The following is a 14,028-nucleotide window of genomic DNA, read 5'->3' as shown; positions in this document are numbered from 1 at the left end:
TATTTAAATAAAAATTTGAACATATATAAAATTCGGATTTAATCATATATATATATATATATATATATATATATATATATAGAGAGAGAGAGAGAGAGAGAGAGAGAGAGAGAGAGAGAGTTAAAAACTATATAATATAAATAATAATTATATATAATATTTAATAATATTTAAATAAAAACAATTCAAATTCCACCTTGGAACCAACTAGGCAATTTCACCTTTACACAACCAAACTGGAGAATTTGGAGGTGACACTTGTCACAGACCCATTGGACGAAAACTAAAGAAGATTCCCCTTGCTTATTGGCCTGCCATGTCATCATTTTGTCCCATTCTACAATTTTTTTAGTTATTTAGGAAAACGAACAACATGCCTTTTCTCTCTCATCCGGACTCCATTTTTGGTGAAACGAATTGCGTTACGATCATATTGACGAGATGAACGCAGTCGTATAGTTTTCAAACCAGTCTAATAATTTTTATTTTTGAGCTAAATACTGAGCACCTGATCACCATCTTAAATATGGATCCTTTAAATAGGATACATTCCATATGTAAACCATGGGTTAATACCATGGGTTACCAATACCATGACCATTTTTTTATTGTATTTTTATAGGGTTATTTTTATCTTATTTTGACCTAGTTAAAATGTTTACATTACATTAACCTTTTTATTTTTATTTTTATGTAATTTGACTTAGTCTACTACATTGGTTGGAGAGCACCTCTATGAATCATCCCAATAAAGGAAATGGATTTATTGGTGGTGGACCTTAAGTTGAAAAAATAATGACTTATTTTACTAACCAACTTAAAAGAGGAAAGGATGGAGATGGAGATAGCCATAAGGAACTCATGAATATAGAGAGAATAACACATTGGCTAGGTTAGATTTTGAATTTATCTTCAAGGGGTAAGCAATGAGCCACCCCCAATGCACATTATAAGAGGATATGGAGTTTAAGGGGAAGTAATAGTGCATCTAACACAACTCAATCCCAAATGAGGTAATCCCCATATGACCCATATTACGTCTAACTAACTATTAGTGATATAGAGATTTGAATTGTGATAATATTTTTGTGAATAACAATAATAGTTTCTTGATGAATGCAGATCTGGGCCTTGCCAATACCATGGGAAATGCTATTTGCAATATCTGATACTCGAAAATTCATGGCTTTTGAATTATATGATAAAGAGGATAATCAACTTGTAGATGTTTGTTCTTTTGGCATGTTCTTTTTGTATATGGCTGAGTGTTGTAGCATTGCTCAAATTTATAAGAAGGTGAGTTTTGATATAACACCCATTGCATATTTAAGAAATGAGACAATTTGTGAAATGTGTATGAAAACAACCTTGGTGAAGCTCTTTTAGTGTAGTTCTTTTGATAGATCCATTTGAAGGAATACAAGCGAGCCCTTACTTGTGACTAGGGTATTTGATTGAAAGACATGGGTTTTAGCCTATTTATTTTTGAAATGTGCTCAATTAATTTAAAGTTCATGTATGAAAAAACAATGTTACAAATAATAATAATGAAGGCAAGGAAGTACTAAAAAATGGCAAGATTATTTGGATCTCTATTAGTTATTTCAATATGCAACAACATTTTAGATTTCATTAGCAATTTATTTCATTGCTAAATTTCTCGATGAGGGCATTGTATATCTTTTTAACAATATGGTCTCTTACAAAGTTTTCATTTCTTCAATTTTAAGAAAACAAAAATCATGGAGATGATAAAGCTAGGTTATTTTCTATAATGCAATCTAACTTAATATTATACATATGGATTTGAAATGTGAACCCATTGAATCAAGGCATATTCCAAGCTTGAAATTAGACATGTAGGAGACCAAGCTTCTTTGGCCACTTGCAATGAAACATTGGATAAATACTTTTTACTTTGGCTAAATTGCTTCAAAGTAGTTTAGCACTCTTGCAAATTTGGTGGTGCAAAGATTCAAACCTTAATTTTAATGAAAGAGTAACCATATAAGGCCATACAATGGTCACAAAATTTAGTGGATTTCAAATCCATATATATATATATATGTGGTAGAGGCAATTGATGGTTAATATTATTTACTTAGAAGTGATACATATGCTATTGTAATGTGGTCACCCAAAACTATATAATATTTTACCTTTCGCAATGCAAATATTTATATATTTATACAAGTATGTAGTTTTCGGAATTTGAATACATAGCTACTTAGCATTGGAATTTATAATGACATTGAGAACTCATTTATGGATAGATAAGTGGCATCCGTAATTCTATGATTCATAGAAAAAACATTGTTGCAATTTACATTCCACAATTACATGATACCTGCTAAAAGAGATGTCATAGCTTGCATTCGTTTGCATTAACAATGATGCAACTCGCTAATTAGATAAAAATTCACGAATTTGAACACCTTGCATGCCTCAATAATCTTTTCAAAGCAGTTACAAATATTTCTATTTATTAATAAATTTGGTTATGACTTTACTCATACAACCAAATAAATTTGGTTATGACTTTACTCATACAACCAAAGTACATCTATTACGTATATTAAATGTAGAAGGATCAACTTCACTACCATGTATATATTCAAAACAGATTGAGCTATCACACTTGCAAATTTGCAAGTATAAAGTTTAACTAAACTAAGTTAATAAAAGTAAATATTTCATATACTAAATAGTGAATTAAATAGATCTAATGTCTACCTCTTTCACACATGTGATAGTTGATCTTAAGAGTATTCCATGGATTGATGGTTGGAAAAATTCGTGGCAAGCATCTCAGGAGAGAGACATACGATGTCAACATCAAAAGCATGGACAATAAACTCGTTAATTTATTTTTTTTTAGCACAAAAAGGGTATCTGTAGCCCCTTTTTCCCATATAGAGGCATGCTTGTTTCTTGGCAATGGCATTAATTTTTTAATCAACTTTCTCTCTCCATTTAGAAATTTTGAATTGGCTAGCCCAGTGGCCACATAAAAACTCATTTTGAACTTATGCACATCCCCCATTATTGTCGACAATAATTGCATCACTCCACAACCATCTAATGGATTCAAAACTAGGGTCGAGCAAACAATTTATAGAGAGTTAGTCAATCTTATATTCAATAGTATACTAGAATGAAAGGCCTAGTAGAGGAAATGAGAACCATTCTAGTTATAAGGCGATATAAAAGGGAAGAGGTTCATTCAATGTGTATCCCATTAACATATCTTGTGGAAAGTACAAAAGTATGGATACATTTATGTCTTCCAAGTAATTACAATGTAAGAGGCCTTCATATAGATCAAAATTAACAGCTTAAATGCAATGAGTAGATGACTTGAATGACTCAAATGGAGTTTCGTAAAACACCTCAATCCCTTAATTTGTAATTTTCCAACCACCATCTATTATAATCCATTACTTGTTAAGGAGAGGACATCCACCTCCCCTTGATCCTTTACTATGATCTTGGAACTGAGGCATTGTGAGATCACCCCTTCTCTTGTATCCATGTTATAAGGGTTCCTTCTTTCTATGAGGTGTATTAGTAAGCCATTCAATAGACCATATTAGAGTTTCTCTTTGTCTAACTTAAAATTATTGAGCATGATCAAAGGCCTGGATGAATAACACCATGTTGTAAAAAATAAGATACAAGGTGGGTACCAATTGAACTCTCCTTAGCTCATTGATATCATGATAATGGTAGAGTCCCTAATAATAACTACATAATGCTACTTTATGTCATTGCGGAAAGTGATTCCTAGATAAAAATTTAAACCTTTAACCTCATTATTAGTGGCATGCCCCAATCCTCAAATGAATTTTACTTTATTATTTCCTTTAACACTTTGTGTTATCCTCCTACACTTGAAATCCCCCACACTTCTCAATAACCTCACACCACATATTTTGATTACATGAAAGTTTTGTTATTTGTTTTCCATTGATTTGACTAAATCCCTAGATTTAGGTTTCAAGAGGATAATACATCCACTCCATCCAAGATCATGATGTCAACACTCACCAATACATCAAAGTTATACCATCTTTTGTATTAGAAAATCTTATACATCACAATACGGGCAGGAAAAAATATAAAACACATGGTTCTAAGGAGATATTTACAAATGGCATGTTTTCCAACCCATAAATATTGAACAATGTATTTCACATCAATGTTAATGGTTTTGTATCCCTACCTTGGTTTTCTTATTCTAGGTGCTCTTCCAATAGACTATTTTGATGTGGCACCTCAAAAAGGTAACTATAGAACCCATTTGGATTTCCATTATGAATTAAAAAACCTCACATATGATTCCAAACACTTTTTGATAGCTTCACTCTAACCATCAAATGAAGGGTGGTAAGCTCTAATTACAAATTCATTCTTGTGAGAAGTTGCTAGTGAAAGTGGGGTCATGGTTTGACACACCATACCATGGAGTTTAAAGATATTATCCATGAAGACTTGAGTGACCATGGATGATTTAAAGGGGTGTTAGATAACACAGAATGCCCATATTTAGAAAGGTTATCAACCACAACCATGATGAAAAATTTATTGCCATATTTAGGTAACCCCAAAAGGAAGTCCATGGAATGTGAGTCCTTACACCTAATGAAATAGGTGAAGCTTGTAGTTCACTTGGAGTTTTGATTTTTTTTTCCCATGTGTCATTGGTAAAGGTCACATTCTTCCACAAAATTGTGGATTTTCTTCTTCATGCCTTCCTAGAAAAATGAGTGTTTTATCCTTTCCTATTTTTTTATGAAAGTTGAAATGACATGATATTGGAGAAGCATGGAGTTTAGATAACATTGTTGATTTAACGTTGGATTAGTTGGTCAAATACAAATAATACCTATAGTGAATCTCTTTAGTGTGTTAAGTGTAGCCCTAATATGCATGATGCACCATTTAAAGTTGTTAAATCAAGCGAGCAAACTTGGCATTGAGAAACCATTATTTGTAGATATCATTGAACTAGTTAGTTAATATGAAGGAGAGTGAAAAGATGGATATTTCCTTTTCATATTTTTGATAGAGAAATATTGGTACCACATTTTCCTTTCTCTTTTTATATTTTATCTCATAGTCATATTTGAGCATTTTGGTGGCCCATTTTTTTATGCTAGGGGGTTGAAACCCTTTGCTCCATGAAGTATTTTAGGCTACAATCATCAATTTTAATCTAGAAACATTGATCAAGTAGGTATGGGTGTCATATATCCATAACGTGAAAATAGGCATCATTTATTTTTCAAAAGTGGATTTTCCCAAGTGATTTTCGTAGAGTTATTTGCTAGTAAAACCAAAATATTGTCCCTCTTGCATCACCACTGATGCAGGAGCATCCAGCTCAACAATTTCATTAATTCTATTTAACTTAGGGGGTATTGTGTTCTCAAGGAAGTTGGATTCCTATGTATCAAATTAATGTAATTATTAATGTTTTGAGTGATTTGGAATAGGAACTAATTAAATATTGAGAGGATTTTGTAAATGTTCTCGAATGTTGGAGAACATGAGAGAATTATGACAGTCGAGAGTTCATAGGGATTGATAGGTTTGGAAATTAATTGTAAAAGCTTAGATTAGGAATTAGTTGATGATTTTGTGGATTATAGAGGATCCCTAGAGATAAAGAAGAGATTTAGTATTTTGTTGAGAAGGTTATCATTCTAAACCAAGGAATGGGTTACAAAACCTTTGTATAAATGTAAGCCTAAAAGGCATAGAAGAGAGTTAGTTAGTTAGTTAGTTAGTTAGATATTTGGAGTTCACAGATCAGATAGGGTTTGACTGTAAGCCTACGGGCAAGAAAGAAAAAGGCCACTGATTAGAAAATTAGGCCAGAGAGAGAGAGAGAGACTCATTATGTAATTATTTGTTATATATACACAAAGATTTTAATTCTAAATTGTGCAAGTGTGGATTGAGTAATTGAATTATAAATTGTGTGTGGATTAGAATAAATCTGCGTAACATAGGTTTGCAGGTGTGCAGAACCAGAGACGAAGTGCAGAGAGGAGTGTTATGGGCTTGCACACAGATAGTATTGGAGAAAACCTTTAATGTTACAGCGAAGGTATAACTGCAAGGTTTCCTAAAACCTAAGGATTTATGAAGGAAATGTAAAGGTGCGAAGGAGTGAAATAACGGAGCTAAAGATCGGGATCAGAACAATTGAAGACCGTAAGGCGAGAATAATTACACAGACAAAGAAGCAAGAAGACTATTACACAGTGAGATGCAGAAGAATGTAGCAGCGAAGCATAATCATTGGATCAATCAAATCAACGAACGAGAGTGAGGGAGATAGACAACTAGGATTAAGTCGCACAAAATAAAGTCAAGAAGTGAATGGATCGAATTAAAACCACGTGTTAGTAGAAGGATGGAGTGGTCTTTGCAAGTGGTAAGTGGTATCTCGTGTGCCCTAAATGCTGTAAATGGTATTCCTCAATTCCACGTGATTAACCTTAGCGGATGTCAGATAGCACGAGAAAACCACTTTTCTTGTGCATTCTCAGTCTGATATCAGTCGTGCAAGAATTCATGTGAGATTTCACGATAGCCGTTGGATCATGCGGGATTGATCGACGATGGAGATCGTCTAAGCTAATTGGCGAGTGGGTGACGTGATAGCCGTTGGATCGGACGGGATAGATCGACAGTGGAGATTTGGGGCGCAGAAAAGTCAAGTGTTGAAATAAATACGTAAGCTATGTGACACATGGTTGACGGTGATTGTTCAGGTTTGTCGTGAATCGGACAGTAAGAAGATCTGCAGGTATAATCTAATTAACATGTGATTTATTAGCTTCCGCTTAAACATTTAATTAAAGAAAGTCAAACCTTGGGTTATGGAAGGTTTTACTAAACAAGAATATTAAAATTCATGGGACATGTATACGACATGCATTTTATATGCATACTGTGGGTATGTGCGGCTTAGGCTGCATCAACCACTACAACTATGCCTTTGCCAAAATAAAATCCTTATTAAAATTAGGTAGATTGAGTACTGGGGTGGTACACCTAACAATATTGAAATCCTAGAAGACCCAATCACTACTTCATTCCAATTGAAAGCATTTTTTAAGCAAGGTCATGAGGGGTGCTGCAATATTACCATAGTTCTTAGCAAACTTTCTATAGTAACCATTGATATCATAAAAACCCTTAAAATTTTAAGAGTTTTAGGATGTGGCCAATTCTTTATTGTTTCAACTTTCTTTTGATCCACACATACACCGTCATGACTAACAACATGACCCAAATATTTCACTTCAGAGACACTGAAGGAACATAACAAAGTTACCAACTTAACATGAACTAAATTGAGTTTTCGTATTTTAGAGGTCGCAACAAATCATGATTTTCATGTCGATTTTAAGAACTGTTAATGCAACATCAACCTTTTCTAGGAGCATATTTTTGCACTTTAAATTTTGTTATGTATTAAATATGAACATTCTTTTTAAATGTTAGTGATTTTAATGTCAATTTTGGAAATTGTTGATGCAACATCAACTCCCTTTTTTGGGTAATTATTTTTTACTGTTTAGATTTTCTTATGCATTAAGTATGGATAAATTTTTTTAAATGTTGGTTATTATGTCATAAGGCGTTCCCCTCTGAAAAGAACTTTCCTCTTGTCCACTTTTCATCCTCGTGCCCTGTTAGATTATATGTTAGATGATTGGAAAGTGTTTAGTCGTTGGATCATAGAAAGGTAGTTGGGAAAGAAGAGTTATTAAACCCTAACCCATCACTCCCAACGATTTCGACTTTGTGTCTTCAATTCAGGCAACGAGGCTCATAGGCAGCATATGAGTAAACAGGATTCCATCCCTCCCTCCCCAATAATTTTGACTTCACGTCTTTGATTCGGGAAATGAGGCTCAGAGGCGGCATATGAGTAAACAATCTTACATCCCCCTCGAAAAGTTTTGACTTCGCGTCGTCAATTGCAGGTAGTAGGGGCCAGGTAAACCCTTTCCACAATAGTAGTTTTTTGCCTCAGGCAGCAGGGGCCAGGTAAAACCTTTCCACAATAGTAGTTTTTCTACCTCATGAAACAGGGGGCCAGGTAAACCTTTGCCACAACAGTAGTTTTTCTGCCTCAGGCAGCAGGGGGCCAGGTAAACCCTCGGCACAACAATAGTTTTTCTACCTCGCTACATCAGTATCACCAAATTCAAGAAGAGGAGGAGACTCTTCATGGATGCAATGGACCATATTTCCCGTAAAGTGAGAAAATATTGGAAATCTGCATTCGTTAGCCCTATGTCGAGACTCGAGACACAATAGAATTGCATTATATTCAATTTATAGTGAATATTAAGCTTGTAGATTTGGTGTTTCTGATCAGTGGGAGCCTTTTGAATTGAAGAAAAATTTCACCCTATTTGGACCAAGGATAACATAGCTGTTGTTAGGGGGCTTTTTCTTTCGGAGGACGTTTTTTGTGTTAGGGTTTAACTGTCAAATTATTTTCTTTGTATCAGGGTTTGTATAGCTCTTTTCAGGGGATTTTTCTTTCGGAGGACTGGTTTTGTGTCGAACCTATAAATTTTGTAAAAATTCAAGAATTTGGAGTAGTGCATCTGAAGATAACATTGGCTTTAGGCAACAAATATATTAACACAAACATCTCTGCTTTACCAACGAAAATAGAACCATTGACACAACTCGCTTAGATTCAAAGTGCATCTCCTTTTTTTCTTCAGAAAAACTCTGAGGTGTACTTGTTCAAGCTTTGTTTATTCATATTTGAAATCTTGTGTCTTCTTATTACTTTTGGTTGCATTTTCAGGGCTCTGTAAGCTTAAGTGAGCTTATTTGGTGGTCAACAGGATCTAGCGGCTATATTGCAAACTCTCACTTGATCACTCACAATGCCATTGAAATTTGATTAACTGTAGCATTGAGGATTCTCCAGTAATTGAACGCAAGAAAGTGTCGTTTTATAATATATTACATACTGAATGAAAAAATATGTCATCTATCTCTAAGAATAATTTACCAGCCTAAATTTTCTTTGTTCTTTTCTTGAATGTTCCTTCTCCTTATAGTTATTCTCAAAGTTGTGCTTCAATGGAACTCTAGTTTTAGATTGAGTTATTAATCTATTGTTTTTGTCAAATATTTGTGTGTTATGATTTGGAAGAACACTAAATTGTGTGAAGTAGAGAAGTCTAGATTCAACTGCAGATTTTATAAAAGGGTTACTGCAACAGTAAATATTGCTATGCAAGTATTTAAGAATCTGGTAGACTGGTACATTAGGAGAGCTCTTCCTGAGGTGATTTATCATTTCTTCTACCCAGAGATGAGATGCATCCTCATCCATGGTTTGCAATGATTGTCCAATATTTCTATCCCATCCTGCTATTGCCTCCTTCTCATTATGTTGCATCCCTCAATTTTCCCATCCATGGTGGTACTTGAGATTGATAGGTTTTTACAAACTTAGATTTGTTCTCTGCCATTGCAGACCTTGCATTATGTCAAGATCAATGATGTGCACACTATTTTCACCTTGGAATACTTGTTGGATTGCCTGATTTCCAGTGAAATGAGAAAACTTCACAAATGGGTTGATACCATTATATACTTGGCAAGATAATCAATTTAAAGGATGGATCTCTTTAAATGACCACTAATTTTGGTAATCAAGCATTGGCTAGAATAATTGACATTGATACCCAAAGCCAAGCTCTTTGTGTTAAATCGATCATTAGAGAGTTAAGCATGTTTACGTTCATTGATGGCCATGGACCTTGGAATTGGATTCATTCTAAACAACCAAAATATTAAATTAATAATGTTGATGCTTATTGATGAATGAAGGCCAAACCATAGATTAACTCGGTGTCTTGGAAGCATAAGTCCAAGATCTCAAGTTGGAGAGAAGGTTTCCATTGAACCTGAAAATACCTATGTTACACAGTCCTAGTTAATGATGGATTGTCCTTACATTGTGATCTGTGCCATCTAGGTCTCCTTGCTCCCTCTTGTGAAGCATATTTTTTAGTCCTACAAAAAAACTCAAACTACATGGATGTAGGTTGAATCCGTTTCCCCTTTACCAGACTCATGGAAATATAATCTAGTGAGGAATGAAGGAATGAAATCCCTTAACTACCAACATTACCAAAGCCAAATCAAAATACTTGAATATGTTGAAAGACTACCAAGACATCGCAATTGGCTTGTGCAAGGGTGAACTTCAGAATTCAATCATCCTAATCATCCCAATCATCCCAACTCAGAATTCAATGAATTGTTTGGCCCAAAACTTTCTGCCAGTTAAATCAATAATTGAATTTAGAAAGTAGTAAAAACCTACCACATTAGACAAGATACTACATTATATATCTCCAGATTAACAATCTACTTGAATCCTCTGTATCTGACCATTTTTGTTTCTACCACTGAGTTGTTTATATTAGCATATTTTCTGCTAACATTTCGTGTATAGTTGTTGTGTATTGAGTCTAGTCTAAACAATAAACAACATTGCACGGAGACTGCATCCAGAATCCAAACCTGCCTTTGGTTGAACTGTCAAAATAGACCAACCATACCATATACTGTAATCGAAACTACATATTTCATATTTTCAGTAAACCATTACTCTATTTTTTTCTAACAATTGGAAAAGTCTATTAGTTCTACAAACTCTGATACAAAATTAGCATTACAAATCAATTTTGGAAGTGCCATTACACTTCATAGAAATTTCAACAATGATAAAACAAAACTAGCATATATCCATCTTAACCCCAACACTATTAAGAAGAGAGGGATTAAAAAAATATGTGCAAATTTTTCGGTGCTTAGAAGATCTAGGGTTAAGATTGCTTGTTTTTTTACAACTTTACATTGACATCTCTCTCACCCAACCTGTAAAGCGTCGTCTATTTTTACAACATTACACCAACATCTCTCCCAACCCACTTGTAAAGCACCTAACTTCTGTCAATGCATTAATGCATTTCAAAATATCACTAGCCAGGCAGTTCAAACAAACTAACGAAATCATAAGAATTCCACAGGAATATCTCCCACCCACGCTGTAAATTACCTCACTTCACCAACATCTCTCTCACCTGGGCTGGCAAAGCACCTCACTGCTATCAATATAATAATGCATTTCAAAATATGACTAGCCAGGCAGTTCAGACAAAATAAAAACCATAAGAAAACCACAAACATCTCTCCCAGGACACGCTTAAAGTACCTCACTTCACCGACATTTCTCCCACCTGAGCTGTAAAGAACCTCACTTCTCTTGACACATTAATGCATTTCAAAACATCCCTAAGACAATTCAAACAAAATAAGGAAACCATAAGGATTAAACAGACATCTCCCCCACCCAAGCTATAAACCACCTGTCTTTTCTCGGTGCAATAATGCATTTCAAAATGTCACTAGCCAGGCAGTTCAAACAAAATAAGGAAACTGTACAGATAAGGAAACAAACCCTAGAAATCTTAGTGCCATAATGCATTTCATAGAGGCTGTAAAGCACCTAGTTTTTCTCAGTGCAATAATGCATTTCAATGTGTCTCTAGCCAGGCAGTTCAAACAAAATTAGGAAATTGTACAGATAAGGAAACAAACACTAGGAATCTTGATGCAGTAAGGCATTTCAAAATATCACTAGCTAAGTGATGAGAGGAAATAAGGAAACCAAAGGAATATTGCACTGTAAATGCATGTGGTGTAGCCACTACATAGATATTTCAACATAACTGTTTATAGCATACAATTCTAATATCTAAAAGATATAAAAATCCATTATAGGCAACTATCCATGGTAAGTAACCTTGGTATTACATAGAAAATATCTATTAAATCAAGAACACTACAATGTATGATAAGTAAGCTTGAATTTAATGGGCACACCTAATTCATTGCTCTTAGCAGTCTAATGGGGTGTAAAGTTCTCAGAATTCTAATAAAAATTATGTAGCTTATCAACTTTTTCTCTTATACTTTAATATAGTTGAAATTATGTTTCCTTCTGCATACTTGAGTAATTTTAAAGTTATAAATTACCATTTTTGAAATTATATTACGTTTTTCATGTATCATTGTATATAATGTTTATAAAATAAAATAAAATAACCATATATTTAATAATTTTTGTTTATTTTTATCAATTTTATGGTTTGAATTTTTTCCAAAATAAAGATATAAAATTATAAATTTAAATGGTTCAAAGTATGTTGTAATTCACTTTTTTTCAAGTTTATATTTTCTATTTTCTATTAAATATTATTGATTAAAATAAAAATAAATATCTACAAATTTAAATAATTGCATGGAGAGAATTTAGTCCAACATGAATGAGATGTTGTAAGGTTATTTAATGTTATTTAAATATCTTAATTCAGTCAAATTACGCAAATATAAAATAAAATAAAATTAAGAATTATAATTATTAATAGTTAAACCATTTTAGATCCATCTTAACTCTAGATTTAGAGACCGTACAAAGGGATGGAATTTCTCAAGGTGCAAGCTTTTCCTCTAGATCCATCTTAACTCTAGATTTAGCGAGCACAAAGATGGATTAAATTTCTTGATGATAATGTTTGAGTTTGCACTAATATATTGCATTGTGATTTTAACTTTTAAAGATTTTCTTAGGCACATACCCAACTTTCATTTTTGAAGAGTTGGATAAAGAGCCATCTTGAAGATGGAAGTAGGATATTGGAAAAACCAGTTATGTTTGGGAAATCTAACAAAGACCCAAGATTTCACATGAGTGAGAGAGATAATTTACTTGATGTGGTTTATAAACATGTATATGCATCTGCTAGATGGAGAGGAGCAGGTGGAGGGGCCATGTTTTGGCGGCCGATGGTAGAAGGAATGAACTCAAATGGAGATGGGTATGAGATTGTCTTGTATAAGAAATGGGTATGAGATTGTCTTGTATAAGAAATCCATCACAACAGTTCTAGTTTATGGCCAATCTCATAAGTTAGCTGAGCTTACTCATTTATTTACCAGGATATATGAGTATAAGAAAAGGAGGCATCAGAGGTTGAGATTGAAGGTCAAATTGTGAAAATATTTGTTTGAATAACATTTTGTTTACTAATTTGAATAACATTTTGTTTACTAATTTTTATATTAAGTTTTTTTCTATATGTCACGATGCTTTTGGAATTTATGCCTTAGAGCGTTTCCTTTGCAACATTTGCTGCAATTGCTAATTTAACAATTTCTCAAGTAATCTTCTTTTTCTTTTCTTAAGATCTCTGTTTTTTAAGTGTTTTTCAAAATTGTTTTTTTACACAAATAATAAAAATTTACTGTTAATTATGTGCCCAATCATAACAAGGTACATGGGAAATTTACCAATTGTTCCAAAATCCCAAAGATTTTAAAAAAATGGGGAGAATCATCTCAAAATGTTATTGCACACTTTTGCTACATTCCCGCGGAGTACCAAAACTTAGACATCTCTTCCTATAGAATCTACAAAATTGCTCATTTATCAAAATACATGTACAAAATTGCTCATTTATCAAAATACATGTACAAGGAGACATCCTTTGTTACTAGGGGGTCTATTGACATTTTGTTAGACATCTCTTCCTATAGAATCTACAAAATTGCTCATTTATCAAAATACATGTACAAAATTGCTCATTTATCAAAATACATGTACAAGGAGATATCGTTTCTTACTAAGGGGTCTATTGACATTTTGTTCGTAGGACTGTTAGGGGCACTACTTTTACTTCTGGTATCTTCATTCCTCTAAGCTTGGAGGTCAGCAAATTGTCGGCGCACTCAATCCAGCTCATCCTCCAAATGTTGGATTTTGATCGACTGGTTCTACGCTGTGTCCGTTAAGGTGAGATATTGATGACGAAGCTCGTTGACTTCAACAAATTAGTCTAATGGAGGGTGCGGCCATAAATGACATTGGTGTGCCATTGGAGACTTGCTGCTGTGACAACTCTTAGA

The sequence above is a fragment of the Pinus tabuliformis genome, chromosome 2_1 (assembly GCF_031772625.1).
Source record: "Pinus tabuliformis cultivar Carrire ecotype Pingquan chromosome 2_1, CPIR1, whole genome shotgun sequence".
In the NCBI taxonomy this organism is placed as follows: domain Eukaryota; kingdom Viridiplantae; phylum Streptophyta; class Pinopsida; order Pinales; family Pinaceae; genus Pinus; species Pinus tabuliformis.
Note: the sequence above shows the minus strand (reverse complement) of the source record.